Source organism: Sorex fumeus, unplaced genomic scaffold (genome assembly GCF_029834395.1).
Source record: "Sorex fumeus unplaced genomic scaffold, SorFum_2.1 ptg000072l, whole genome shotgun sequence".
Lineage (NCBI taxonomy): Eukaryota > Metazoa > Chordata > Mammalia > Eulipotyphla > Soricidae > Sorex > Sorex fumeus.
Genome location: NW_026606129.1, coordinates 13,103,126 through 13,116,099, shown reverse-complemented (window position 1 = coordinate 13,116,099; position 12,974 = coordinate 13,103,126). Strand labels below are relative to the sequence as shown.

The window sequence follows — 12,974 nt, the reverse complement described above, 5'->3', positions numbered from 1 at the left end:
GGCCGTTACTAGGGCGGGCCGTGCCCCCGTCGGGCCCGCCCCGCGCCCGCTTCCCATTGGCGCGGCCGGAGCGCCTCCGGTCCCCATTGGCGCAGGGCGGTGTCCGTCGCGGCTTGCCGGCGAGGCCCCGCCCACCCACTTCCGGGTGTGTCTCGCCGTGCGGGTCCCCCGGTCGCAGGTGCTTCCTGCTGCGTTTGGGGGCGGTGTCCCCGCGGGTCTCGGCGGGGGCGATCGGAGGTCCTGCTCGCAATCGTTCCACCCTGTCCTTTGGGCCCCGGGCGCGTTGCTTCTTGCGCCGGAGCCCGAGCTAGTTAGGACCTCCGTTTGGAGAGGGAGAAATGGGTGAGATTTAGCCGTTGAGATGTAAGCGTTACTTGGCGTGTGAAAGCGGTTTTCTTACACCCAGGACTTTGCATCTTCCTGGGGAGGCGCACATGGCACTGCCCTTGAGCCTTGGTGGAAAGTTCTTCGTCTGCTCCTCTCCTCCACCCTTTCTCTTCATTTATATCAACTTGGCTGGGAATAACTTTTTGTTTCCACGTACTTAGAGACGTCCAACATCATTGGTCATTTAAGAAGCTGCAAATCAAAAGCACAGTGATTTTTTTTTTTTTTGCTTTTGGGGTCACACCCAGTGATGCTCCCGACTTCCTCCTGGCTCTGCACTCAGGGATTAGTCCTGGTGATGTTTAGGGGACCATAAGGGCTGCAGAGGATCAAACTCGGGTCGGCCTCTTGCAAGACAAAGGCCCTACCTAAGGTACTATCTCTCCAGCCCAGATAGATAGATAGATAGATAGATAGATAGATAGATAGATAGATATAGATATTTAAAAACATATATAATCACAATTTTTAAAAAGGACAATTTAAAAAGTAAGCCACACACAAAAAAACATGACTATATGATTAATAAAAATAGTAATAAGTGAAAAAAATAGTAGCAAGTGTTGGCAAAGGTATGAAGAAATCAGAAGGCATTGGCAGAAATGGTAAAAATGCAGCTAGCTGCCTTGGAAAAGAGCTTGTTGGTTCCTCAAAAAGTTAAACTCAGGGCCAGAGAGATAGAATAGTGAGTAGGGCACTTAACCTTGCACAAAACCCACCCCGATTTGATCCCTAGCATGGCATAAGGTCCCCAACACCTGCCGCGAGTGATCCCTGAGCATAGAGTCAGGAGTAAGCCCTGAGCACTGCCAGGTGTGGCCCCCACCCCACCTCTAAATTTAAACTTTTTTTTAGGGGTCTGGAGTATAACACAAAGGAAGAACACTTGCCTTGCATGTGTTCAATTTCCAGCACTACAACAAAACAAAACAAAATAAAACAAACATAAAACCCAATGAGGTGGAGATACAGCTTAAAGGGCTGAGTGCGTGTTTGTGCTTTCCATGTAGAAGGTGCCCTTTGATGCTCAGTGGCACATGATCTCCCAAGCACCACTAGGAGAGATCCCTGAACAAAGCCATTAAATAAATAAATAATCAAAACCCAACCATACGAAACCCACAAACTTTTTACATAGCAATCCAACTTCTACTCCAAGGACTGAAAATAAGATCTTCAACGGATACTCACCAATTCGTGCTTCCATCAGCACCATTCACAGCAGCCGCATGTGGCATGCTCACCTATAGGTGAATGGAATTTATATACTTGGGGGGGGTTCCTTTTATGCTCCAACTTCACGGGACCACAGGGTGCCCAGAAGGGATGTCTGAACGTAACTTCGAGGTGTGTCTATAAGGGTATTTCCAGATAAAAGGTAGCATTAGAATCTACCAGAAAGCAGATTGAGTAAAGCAGCTGACTCTCACAGAGCATGTGGGCATCGTTCAATCTTCTGGGGCCCAGATAGAACAACAAGGCAGAGGAGGGTGAAGTTCACCCGACAGCTTGATCTTGGACACTAGACTTCTGCTGTCAATCTGGAACTTACACCATCAGTCTTCCTGTCATCTTGACTCAAGACTCGGCCTGGAACTATTCTATCCACTTTCCTAGGTCAGCAGCTTGCAGAAGGCAGATAGCGGGACTTTTCAACTGCTATGATTATCACATGAACCAATGATATATGCACACATAGATAGTCTATCTATATATCTACATACATAAAAATCATTGCATAAGCCAATTCTGTATATGTGTAGTACTGTAGCACTGTCCTCCCGTTGTTCATCAACTTGCTCGAGCGGGCCCAGTAACGTCTCTATCATGAGACTTATTGTTACTGTGTTTGGGATATTGAGTACGTCACGAGCAGCTTGCCAGGCTTTGCCGTGCAGGCGAGATACTCTCGGTAGCTTGCCGGGGTCTCCGAGAGGGATGGAGGAATCGAACCTGGCTAGGCCAGCCGGCTGAGTGCAAGGCAAATGCCCTACTGCTATGCTATTGCTCCAGCCCTGTATATATATATATATATATATATATATATATATATATATATGTTACTGTGTCTGGCATATCGAATACTCTCGGTAGCTTGCCGGGCTCTCCGAGAGGGGCGGAGGAATCAAACTCGGGTCGGCCATGTTGGCTGCGTGTAAGGCAGACGCCCTACCCACTGTGCTATATATATATATGACTAATATATGTATATATACATATATGATCACAACATGAGCCAAGTCCTTATAATAGATCACTTTTCGGCAATAGATATTATATATATGTAGAAACTTTATTTATTGGTTGTGTTCTCTGAATAATACAACACACAATGGACTGTGAGTCAGCCACAGGAAGGAATGAGTTTCTTACACCTGATGCAGTTTGGATGCCTTTGATGACATTATGCTTGGGGTGGAATCAGACGCAGAAAGACAAATATTGGATTTTAGCTAATCTGTGAATAATCTATAACAGGGAAATTTGTAGGAACAGAAAGTAGGATACAGGTTGTCAGAAACTGGGGGACAGGGAGAAGGGTGAATGATCACTCAGTGGGTAGAACATTTCAATTAGGGATAGTGAAAAGCTCTGGAAACATCCTAATGATGGTTCTATGATAGTTTAGAGGTACTTAAGGTACACTGACCTGTGCACTGAGAGGGATAAAGAGGTAAATATTATGTACGTTTTAGCAAAAGCAAAAAGAGAGTGCTCTGGAGCCAAAGAGATAGTATGAATTAAGGCATTTGTCTTGCATGTGGCTGGCCCTTGGTAGATCCCAGGCACCAATACATGAGAGCACTGCCAGGAGAGATCTCTGAGCTTGGAGCCAGGAATCAGTCTTGACCACTGCTGACTGTGACCCAAAACTGCAAAGGCACACGCATGCTCATGTGTGCAAGAGAGAAAGAGATGCAGAGAGAGAGAGTGAGAGAGAGAGGGAAAGAGAGAGGGAAAGGAAAAAAGAACGAGAGGAGGAGAGAGTGGGGAGAGATGCAGAGAGAGAGGGAAAGAGAGGGAGAGAGACGCAGAGAGCGGGAGGGAGAGGGGAAGAGAGGACACTCAGAGCCCCTGCTTCCTGCCTCTCAGCCTGATCTGCAGCCATGGTAGCGAGGAAAGGGATCCTGCACTGGAGGGGCTGGCCCCAAGTTCAAGGCCATCAAAACTGGCTTCCCTGCCCCCCACCCCCCACGGGAGGTGGGTGTGTGAACACGCTTTTACCTGAGCATCTCGTCCCAAAGCTTAAGTCAGGTTCTGCTAGGAAGGCACAGCAGGTGTGGTAAATGAGCCAGGAGCAAGAGATCAGTGTTTTCCTGTCCCCTGATTCCGCCCCTTTGGGGCCCCTTGGGGTCCTTTCCCCAAAGCATGGATCTGCCTTCCCATCCACGTTCTCCAGTTTGGGTCTTTGACTCTTTCTCTTCCCTTCTAGGTCCCTTCCCTGCCCTCATCCATCTCCCCACCACCTGCTTTCAGCTCCTACCCTTACACCATGAATTTCTAGGTACTTCCTGTGGACTGAACCCTCTCCTAGGCCCTGAGGAAGTAAAGGAAAGGTGGGGCCTGTTGTAAGCAGCCAATCAGATTGCCCCACACGCGCCTAAGTGCAGGGTCTTGGCATGATTGGCACAGGTGTCCCAAGTGTCATCTACTGCCCATTGGCAGGGCTTAAGAAGGCCTTTCTGAAGAGGTGGCAAGGACAGGTGGCATGATCAAGGGGTGTTTTTCTATTTCCGCCCCTCGTGAGCTGGTGCAATAGTAGAGTGGGTAGGGTGTTTACCTTGCGAGCGGCCAACCCAGGTTCGATCTTTGGCATCCCATAGGGTCCCCCAAGTTCCGCCAGGAGTGATCCCTGAGTGTGGAGCCAGGAGTAACCCCTGATTGTGACCCAACTTTTGCTGGTTGTGACCCAACTTCTAACACTCTCCGCGCCCCACCCCCACACACACACATACACAAATCCATTTCCACCCATCAATGCACTGCACTTTGAAAGAAAGAAGTCTGTCATGTTTTGCCAAGTGTCTATGGCATCACAGGTGGAAACTGCGGTAAGGGGTACCCTTCTGCCATTTCATTCCAGGCTATGCCCCAGCCAGGGACTTGTCTGTCCCTGTGTGTTGACCACTCTACCATTCCGCTACTCTGGGATTCATGATTCCATGATGGTGCCTGGCCTTCAGAACTCTCTCCCTCCCCTCCCCCTCTCTTTGTCTCTGTCTCTGTTTCTCTCTGTCAGAGATTGTCCTGGCCACTTATTTGCACCCATCATCTCTGTCTTTACCTTAATCCACTTGTCTCACCCTCCAGCGCATTTATATCCCTGTAATCCACATCATGGTCTGGTCTGTGCAGTACGTATTTATTGCATATTCATTTGTGGGTTATCTGCTTCTCTATTAGAGAAACATGATGTTCATTGGAAGAGGGGTCAGTGGTCAACACCTGCTGTCCCTCACCTTACCTCCTGCCCTCACCCGGAGCCACCAGAGGATCAGCTCACTAAGTCATTCCCTTGAGAAGGTGGGGGGAGGGAGTGGAAGGGTCACATCCGGAGGTGCTCAGGGCTTACTCCTGGCTCTGTGCTCAGAATTCATTCTTAGAAGTGCTCGGGGGACCACATGGGATGCCTGGGATCAAATTCGGGTTGGCTGTGTACAAGGACAGTGCCTACCCCATATCTCTCCGGCCCATTATTCCCCTGCTTGAGGAACTTCCCACAGTTCCCTGTTACTTCCAGAAATAAGCAGAATAAGAGGGCCAGGCCCTCCCACCCCTCTGGCCTCCTCCCCCATTCATTCCTCTGACATCCCACACAGTAGTTCCGTTACACCCTTTGTGTGTCCACTGGCTTTTGTTTTTCTTTCTCGATCTCACGCTCAGAGACCCAAGTTCATCATTCCCCCTAATTTCAACTGTCTCAGGAGGGTAAATATAAGGTCATTTACTCTTTTACACTGATTTATTATTATTATTATTATGGTCTTAGATCATATCTAGAGGTTAACAGGGGTTATTCCTGACTCTGCACTCAGGAATTACTCCTGGTGGTGCTTGGGGGACTCTAGGGGGAGCTGGGGATCGAACCCAGGTCTGCCACATATGAGACAAGCACGGGACAAGTGCTTTGCCTGCTATTCTGCCACTCTGACCTCTCTGATTAATTTTATTCCTTAAACATTTCCCTCCTTCTTCCCTAATCCCTACTCTCACATCATCACCCCTTGAGGGTACCTGCCCTGGTACACCCAGCTTACATCCTGGATGGCTATGTCCTTTGATTTTTTCCCCTTTTCAGTTTTTATTGAACAAACTTGGGCCGGAGCGATAGCATAGTGGGTAGGGCATTTGCCTTGCACATGGCTGACCCAGGTTTGATTCCTCTGCCCCTCTCAGAGAGCCCGGCAAACTACCGAGAGTATACAACCCGCACAGCAGAGCCTGGCAAGCTCCCTGTGATGTATTTGATATGCCAAAAACAGTAACAACAAGCCTCACAATGGAGTCATTGCTGGTGCCCGCTCGAGCAAATCGATGAACAACGGGAGGACAGTGCTACAGTGAAGTGCTACTGAACAAACTTAAGGTGAGAGGAAAGAGGGGAAATGTGTTTAAGAGAAAGAAACAAGCAAAGAAACATAAGAGAGAGAGAGAGAGAGAGAGAGAGAGAGAGAACGCATTTGAAGAGCAAACTGGACGGCTATGTCCTTGGCAAATAAACAGTGTTTCTGTATACAGGCAAGCGGCTTTTTCCTTACACCTGTGCCCTGTTGCTGGGGGCCGGTTTCTTACCTTCCTCATGGACCCTGAAGGGAGAGAGAGAGACAGACGGAGACAAGCTCTCCGGGTCCTGGTTTGGTTCCCAGCTCTGCCCAGGCTCTCTCAAGCGCAGGAGGATCCTGAGCATCGAGCAGGAGTGATCGCCCCTGACCACCCCTGTGTGTGGCCCCCGAGCCGAAGCACGATGATTTCTCTGTTCCTGTGAGTTCTTCTCTATCCCATCACCCTGACAGCTGCCCACCCCCCATCCCTCTCACCCAGAGCGTTTCATTGCTTGTCCCTCTAACTCCCCCGTGCTCAGGGCCAGTCCCCGTGCCCTCAAGGACGGGTCCAGAACAAGTGCTACTCCGCCCGCATTGCAGCTCTGCCTCTTCTCCCCGGCACGGGGAGCGACGCCCCCTTCTGCTCACTGCCAGCCTGAGTGGCATGCCGGTGACAGCAGCCCGAGGCGGATCTCTGGGACCAGCGATAATTTTGCTGGCACCTTAGAGGTGGTACCAAGAAAGAAAACTAAGGATGCTGACCCACATACCGAGAGCACGATTACCTTTCGAGTCTTTTTGTAAGTCATAGAGCTGTGGAAGGTGAAACTTGTTACCCCCTCACCCTTACTTTTCCTTCTGGTTTCTGGGCCATACCAGGTGGTGCTCAGCGGGTATTTCTGGCGCTCTGTGCTCGGATGTGATCCCCGGCAGTTCTCAGGGGCCAGAGAACTGCTGATGATTTTTTTTCCTTTTTGGATCACACCCGGCGATGCACAGGGGTTACTCCTGGCTCTGCGCTCAGGAACTACCCCTGGCGGTGCTCAGGGAACCATATGGGATGCTGGGAATCGAACCCGGGTCGGCCGCATGCAAGGCAAACGCCTTACCCGCTGTGCTATTGCTCCAGCCCCAGAACTGCTGATGATTTGAACTGAGGTCAGAGGAATGCAAGGCAAGTGCCTTAGTCCCTGTAATTGTGTCTCTGGTACCCATCATCCATTTTTATTCTATTATTGTTAATACTACTACTACTACTACTACTACTACTATTATTTTGGTTTGGGGCCACTCCCAATGGTGCTCAGAGCTTACTCCTGGCTCTGCACTCAAGGATTACTCCTTGAGACCATATGGGATGTCGGGGATTGATTCTAGGTTGGCCTCATGCAAGGCAAGTGCCCTGTCCTCTGTCCTATCTCTCTGGCTCGTACACTTTTTAATAGAGGTCTTGAAGCCAAGGTTTCTGTGCTTAGATATTTGTAGCAGGGATTTAGGTGGGGGTTCCATGAGGGCTCTTCCTGTCTCTGGGCTGGAGATCACTCCTAGAGGTGCTCAGGGGACCATGCAGCACCAGGGATCAAACCAGGGACGGCCCCATCCAAGTCAAGTGTCTTAGCCTCTGTATTATATCTCTGGCCCTAAAACACTTTTTCCGCTTGTTTTTGTTTGGGGGCCATACCTGGTGATGCTCAGGGCTCACGCCTGTGCTCAGGGTTTACTCTGTGCTCAGGGATCACTCCAGGTGGGCTCAGAGGGCCATATGCAATGTTCAAGACTACACCTGGGTGGGCCACATGCAAGGCAAGTGCCCAACCCACTCTACTCTCTCTACAGCCCCTGCAAAATCATTTTAGCTGTGAAGGAAACCTATTCCCAGGCTCTGGGACAGATGTAGAGCTCTTTGGGGCTACCACTGTTCTGCGATGGCTGGGCTCCCCTCCTGAGCATCGCAGCCCGGCCTACATTCCCCAGCCTTTCTTGGAGCATCAGACACATTTGTATGGTTTTCCCTGGAGGGAAAAAGTCTGAGTTTGCTGCAATTGGGTGCCCCTGGGTCACATACACAGTGGCTGTGGTTGCTGATTGGTAAGACCCTAGCAGAGGTGCAAAGTTTCCAAGGAAAATTGAAGAGCTTACGAGAGAAGAGGGAGTGGACACTGACCATGACAGACCACGAGGCTCGTGTGAAACATTATCACGTCCCTTTGCAGTGGGTGGATAACGGGGCCAGTGGGAGGTGAGGGTGGGGGGGGGCATAGTTTGAACTAGAGCCAGTTCAAAGCTACCCCAGCTAATCTGACATTAACCTCTCGGTTGAGTTCTGGGGGACTCAGTCGATGGCCCTTGGTGACACTCTTTCCCTATGTTGGTCAGGAAAGGACATGGTTAACGCAATTACTGGCAAGGTGGACACCCGCAGCGAAAAGGGAAATTTCCATTTTGTTCCTGAAAGAATCTTTAAAGCAAAAGCGCAAATCAAAGAGCAAAGTATAATAACTACCTCTGGGTACATTTATAATTAATCCTGGATTAATTGGCCTTAATGAAGTTGAATTAATTCCTAGCTGTTTGTAAAGAACTTTGAACTACCTTCGTACAAAATGGCATTAAAGGAATAGAAAGGAAGCGGCATCGCCTGCACATGAAGAACAAATCCCAAATAATCGCAGTTTTGCAGGCCGGCCCAGTGTTTGGGGGGCCCATGGCCAGCCTGCAGAACTGTGCAGAAACCCCCCCCACTTCACACATCTGGAGGATGAGAGAGAGGGTCTCCTGGGGGAGGGTGGGGGGTGAAACATGCAAGAAACACGAACATCTGCAGGTCTTGGACCCCACATAATCCCAGTTGTACAGGGGACTCTCAGCCCACTAGGACAGGGTAAGGGGGTGGGAGGTGCAGGGGGCAGAGACCACTGCTGGTGCCAGCCAGTGGGGTCAGTGGCAGACAGAGCCAGAGCGTGCATTGAGATCACGTGACAGCACCTCTTTTTATTTTTTCTTTTGCTCTTTGGGTCACACACTCAGCAATAAAAAGAGATTACTCCTGGCTCATGCTCTCAGGAATTACTGCTGGCAGTGCTCAGGGAACCATATGGGATTCTGGGAATCAAACCCGGGTCAGCCACATGCAAGGCAAACGCCCTACCCGCTGTGTTATTGCTCCAGCCCATGGCATCACCTGTTGCTGGCCACAGCATCCCAGTTTATATGATGGGTCCCCCACCTTCCCTCTGACTCCCGACTTGGCTGGGCAGTTTTGTGTGTCTCTCGTCTTTCTGTCTGGTGCTTGGGGACAGGTCATCCCCTTGCGGCTTGCCATGGAGCTGGCAGCCCTGGATTATCCCAGGAAGAAGGAAAGAAGAGGTGGAGACAAAGATGGAGCTTTGGGGTCACAGGCAGAGCGCCTGGTGACCCTGGAAGGGGCTGGGAGGAAATTCCCTTGGACTCTGTCATTTATTAATTTCTTGTTTTTTTTTCTTTTTGGGTCACACCCGGCGATGCTCAATGGTTACTCCTGGCTCATGCACTCAGGAATTGCTCCTGGCGGTGCTCGGGGGACCATATGGGGTGCTGGGAATCGAACCTGTGTCGGCCATGTTGGCTGCGTGCAAGGAAAACGCCCTACCCGCTGTGCTATCGCTCCAGCCCCTAATTTCTTGTCTTGTTTGGGGCCACACCCGGTGGCACTCAGGGCTCACTCCTGGCTCTGATCTCAGGGATCACTTCTGGCAGTGCTTCAGGTCCATTTGTGATTCTACGGATGAAACCAGTCACTGCAAGCAAACACCTTAACTTGGATTCTTCCTCGACACTCTGCAGATTATTGATTTGTTGTTGTGTTTTGAGGCCACACCTGGCAGTGCTTAGGACTTACTCTTGGTACTGTGCTCAGGGATCACTCCTGGCAGGGCTCAAGGGACCATGTGGGGATTGAATGAGGGATTGAACCTGGGGCTGGCTGCAAGTGCTTGACCTACAGTACTATCACTCTGGCCCCATGTTGTTTTATTACTTTTATTATCTTCTTTTGGGGGGTACAGGGGTTGGGACTCACCCAGCTGTGCTCAGGGGCTATTCCTGGCTCTGTGCTCAGGAGTGATCTCTGGTGATGCTCAGGGAACCAAACGTGGTGCTCAGAATCAAATGGGGTCAGCCATTGCACGGCAAATGCCTTAATGCCCGGGCTAGCTCTCTGATCCCTTTCCTTTGAAGTAGAGGTGATTGATCACACCGTTGGCTACTGGTGCTCTATTTGAGTTCCATTCCTTTTCCCACCCCCGAGGAGGAGGGAGGTCAGGGGACTGAAAGTTACCACCCTCCCATCCCAGGGTTGGTTTCCATGGCAGCCAGCCTCCCTCTCTAGGTGTCTCCTTAAAGTCCCCCGCAGCCAAAGACAGCTTTATCTCTCCTCCCAGGAAATTCCAAGTTTTAGGAGATGTACTTGGTCTGGGAATGAAGACCAAACTAAGGTCTTTTTTTCGCGAATTATAAATCACGATATCGCAGTGTCTCATCAGCCCTGCAGAGCTTCTAGCCTTGACATTTATGTTTAAAATTCTGTGGGGGAAGCTCCCCGGTGGCCCAGGGGCTGCCAGGACTATCCCCGGGGGTGCTCAGGAGGACACATGTGCCGGGGTTGGACGGAAGCCAGGCTGGCACCATGTCCTGCCTTTGGCATTGTAGAAGACATGCCCTCAGACTAAACCCAGGCTGGGTGACTCGGGGGCTTGGCAGCAAAGCATGTGCCTCGAATGCACGCGGTCTGGAGTTCATCCGTGGTGCCACACACACAATTAATAATCCCAACTTGGAAACAAACTTGGGATGGCCATTTTTAGCTTCTTCCTGCTCACCAAGAAAGAGACATGTGGCCAGGTTGGTCTCACGACGTGCTGGCCAGGTCTCATGACTCCAGCTTGATGCTCTGGATTGCTCCCAGCAGTGCTCAGGGGATCACACAGTGGTGGGGACTGAGCCTGGGTATGCATGCAAGGCAAGTGCCCTCCGCTCTGTGCTCTTGCTTTGACCTCGTGCTCTCCCTTTGCACTATCTCCCCAGCCCTACCCGCACATTCTTGCCTCAGTTTCCCTCGGTGTATGACTGACTGGCTCTTCTTGTTGGGTTTTTATTTTGTTTTAAAATAACTGCACTTTATTCAGTTACTTTTCAGTCAGTTTTTTTTTCTTCTTTTTGGGTCACATCCAGTGATGCACAGGGGTTACTCCTAGTTCACGCACTCAGGTATCACTCCTGGTGGTGCTCGGGGAACCATATGGGAGGCTGGGAATCGAACCCGGGTTGGCCATGTGCAAGGCAAATGCCCTACCCGCTGTGCAATCAGTCCAGCCCCTTTTCAGTCAGTTTAAACCCTTAAGGGGAACAGCATCACATGGATTCTTCCAGCCTTAGCAGGAAAGTCGCTTCTGGACTTAGCCCAAACCATGCCACAGTTTCCCTGGGTGCGGATTACCTTCCCCAGATCCCTCGGTTTGGTTAGGTTTGCCTGCAGCGGTCACTGTGACGTTCTTTGCTTTGTCCACATAAGCATATTTCTTGACCAGAGAGAATTCAGCTTTATCCTGAGCATATTCACTGTCACTGTCCTCCTGTTGTTCATCAATTTGCTCCAGCGAGCCCAGTAACATCTCCATTGTGAGACTTTTTGTTGTTACTGTGTTTGGCATATCGAACGCGTCACGGGGAGCTTGCCAGGGTTTGCCACGTGGGTGAGATACTCTCAGTAGCTTGCCGGGTTCTCTGAGAGGGACGGAGGAATCGAACTTGGGTTGGCCATGTTGGCTGCATGAAAGGCAACCGCCCTTACCCGCTGTGCTATCGCTCCAGCCCATCCTGAGCATAAACACCTTCAATTTTAAGAAGAGCTGGTGCTCCTTCTGGTTCCAGAGACCCTGCTTATAGCCAGCAAAATGGGCTTTGGACCATAGCCTTCCAGCCATTCGTGTCCATTAGTCCAGGCCTCCATGAGAACTTAGGAGGGCAGAAAGAGCTTCTGGGTGGGTTTACAGCAGCTCCAACGCGCCTTTTCTCTGCTTCACTGTTTCCTAACGTGTCATCACTCTGTCCTAGTCACCAGCATGTCCACAGCAACCAGAAGGCCGCTCATCTGCACCAGTCCTGGAGCAGGTGCTAGCTCACTCCTGGAGGCCAGACTGAGAAACTTGGGGCTCACGCCGGGCTCCTCCTTCTTCCTCACAGGAAGCACAAAGCCCGAGAGAGGAGAATGTTCTTGGTTAAGTACACAGGCCCTCGGAAGCTTGGATTCGTGGGGAGAGGGGAATGGCTCAGAGGCAAAAATCTCCCGTCTTGTCTGTGTGAGGACATGAGATGGATAACCCGCTGCCCCCCGCAGAGCTGACATGGTCCCCAGTGCTTTGCTCTCTGGGAACCTTGATGTCACCATGCCATGTGGGCCATCTCTGGTGCAAAAAAAAAAAGTGTGAGGTTATGTCTCCAAAAGAACATGATGTTGCCGAATCTTCCCAGGGAGACTGGTCCAGGCTGAGAACTCTGGGCCTTCTCGGAATGGAAGCAGCAGGGTTCCCTTTCTGCCTGGAGGGCCAGCAGCTCCCCCAACCCGCCCTGCCCAGCCACACCTGACACCCTTCCGCTTAGACACAGCCCAGCGCCATAACTGAACCTCATCAAGCTGCCAAACCACCACATTGCTCCAGATTTATATCTCCTGGACCCTGTGGCCATGTACCTCAAATTTCCTAGTACTGTTGGCCCAGTAGGATCCCAGCAAATCTGACGGAAAAGTTGCAGAGAAGCCCAGTGAGCCTAAACAATAACCCAGAAGGCTCAGCTGGCACCAACCAGGCCAGGAGACCTTCAGACCATGACCGTAGTGACATCAGTGTGAGACAAAACTGATCACAAGTGGGCTCTTATTGATCTAAGGTTTGATAATCCCATTTGCCTTTGCAACAAACTTCATGTTGCAACAAACAACATGAAGTAAATTTGATCACGCCTGGGGGTGGGGGGCAGGCTAGGGTGGTAAGTGGGACACCGGGGACA

At 50.7% G+C, this 12,974-nt stretch overlaps 1 pseudogene; it reads right to left on the bottom strand.

Moving 5' to 3' along the window:
* Positions 1-11,295: 11,295 nt before the first annotated feature.
* LOC130037809 (60S ribosomal protein L35a-like) lies at positions 11,296-11,890 on the bottom strand (annotated as a pseudogene).
* Between the last annotated feature and the right edge of the window lie 1,084 nt (positions 11,891-12,974).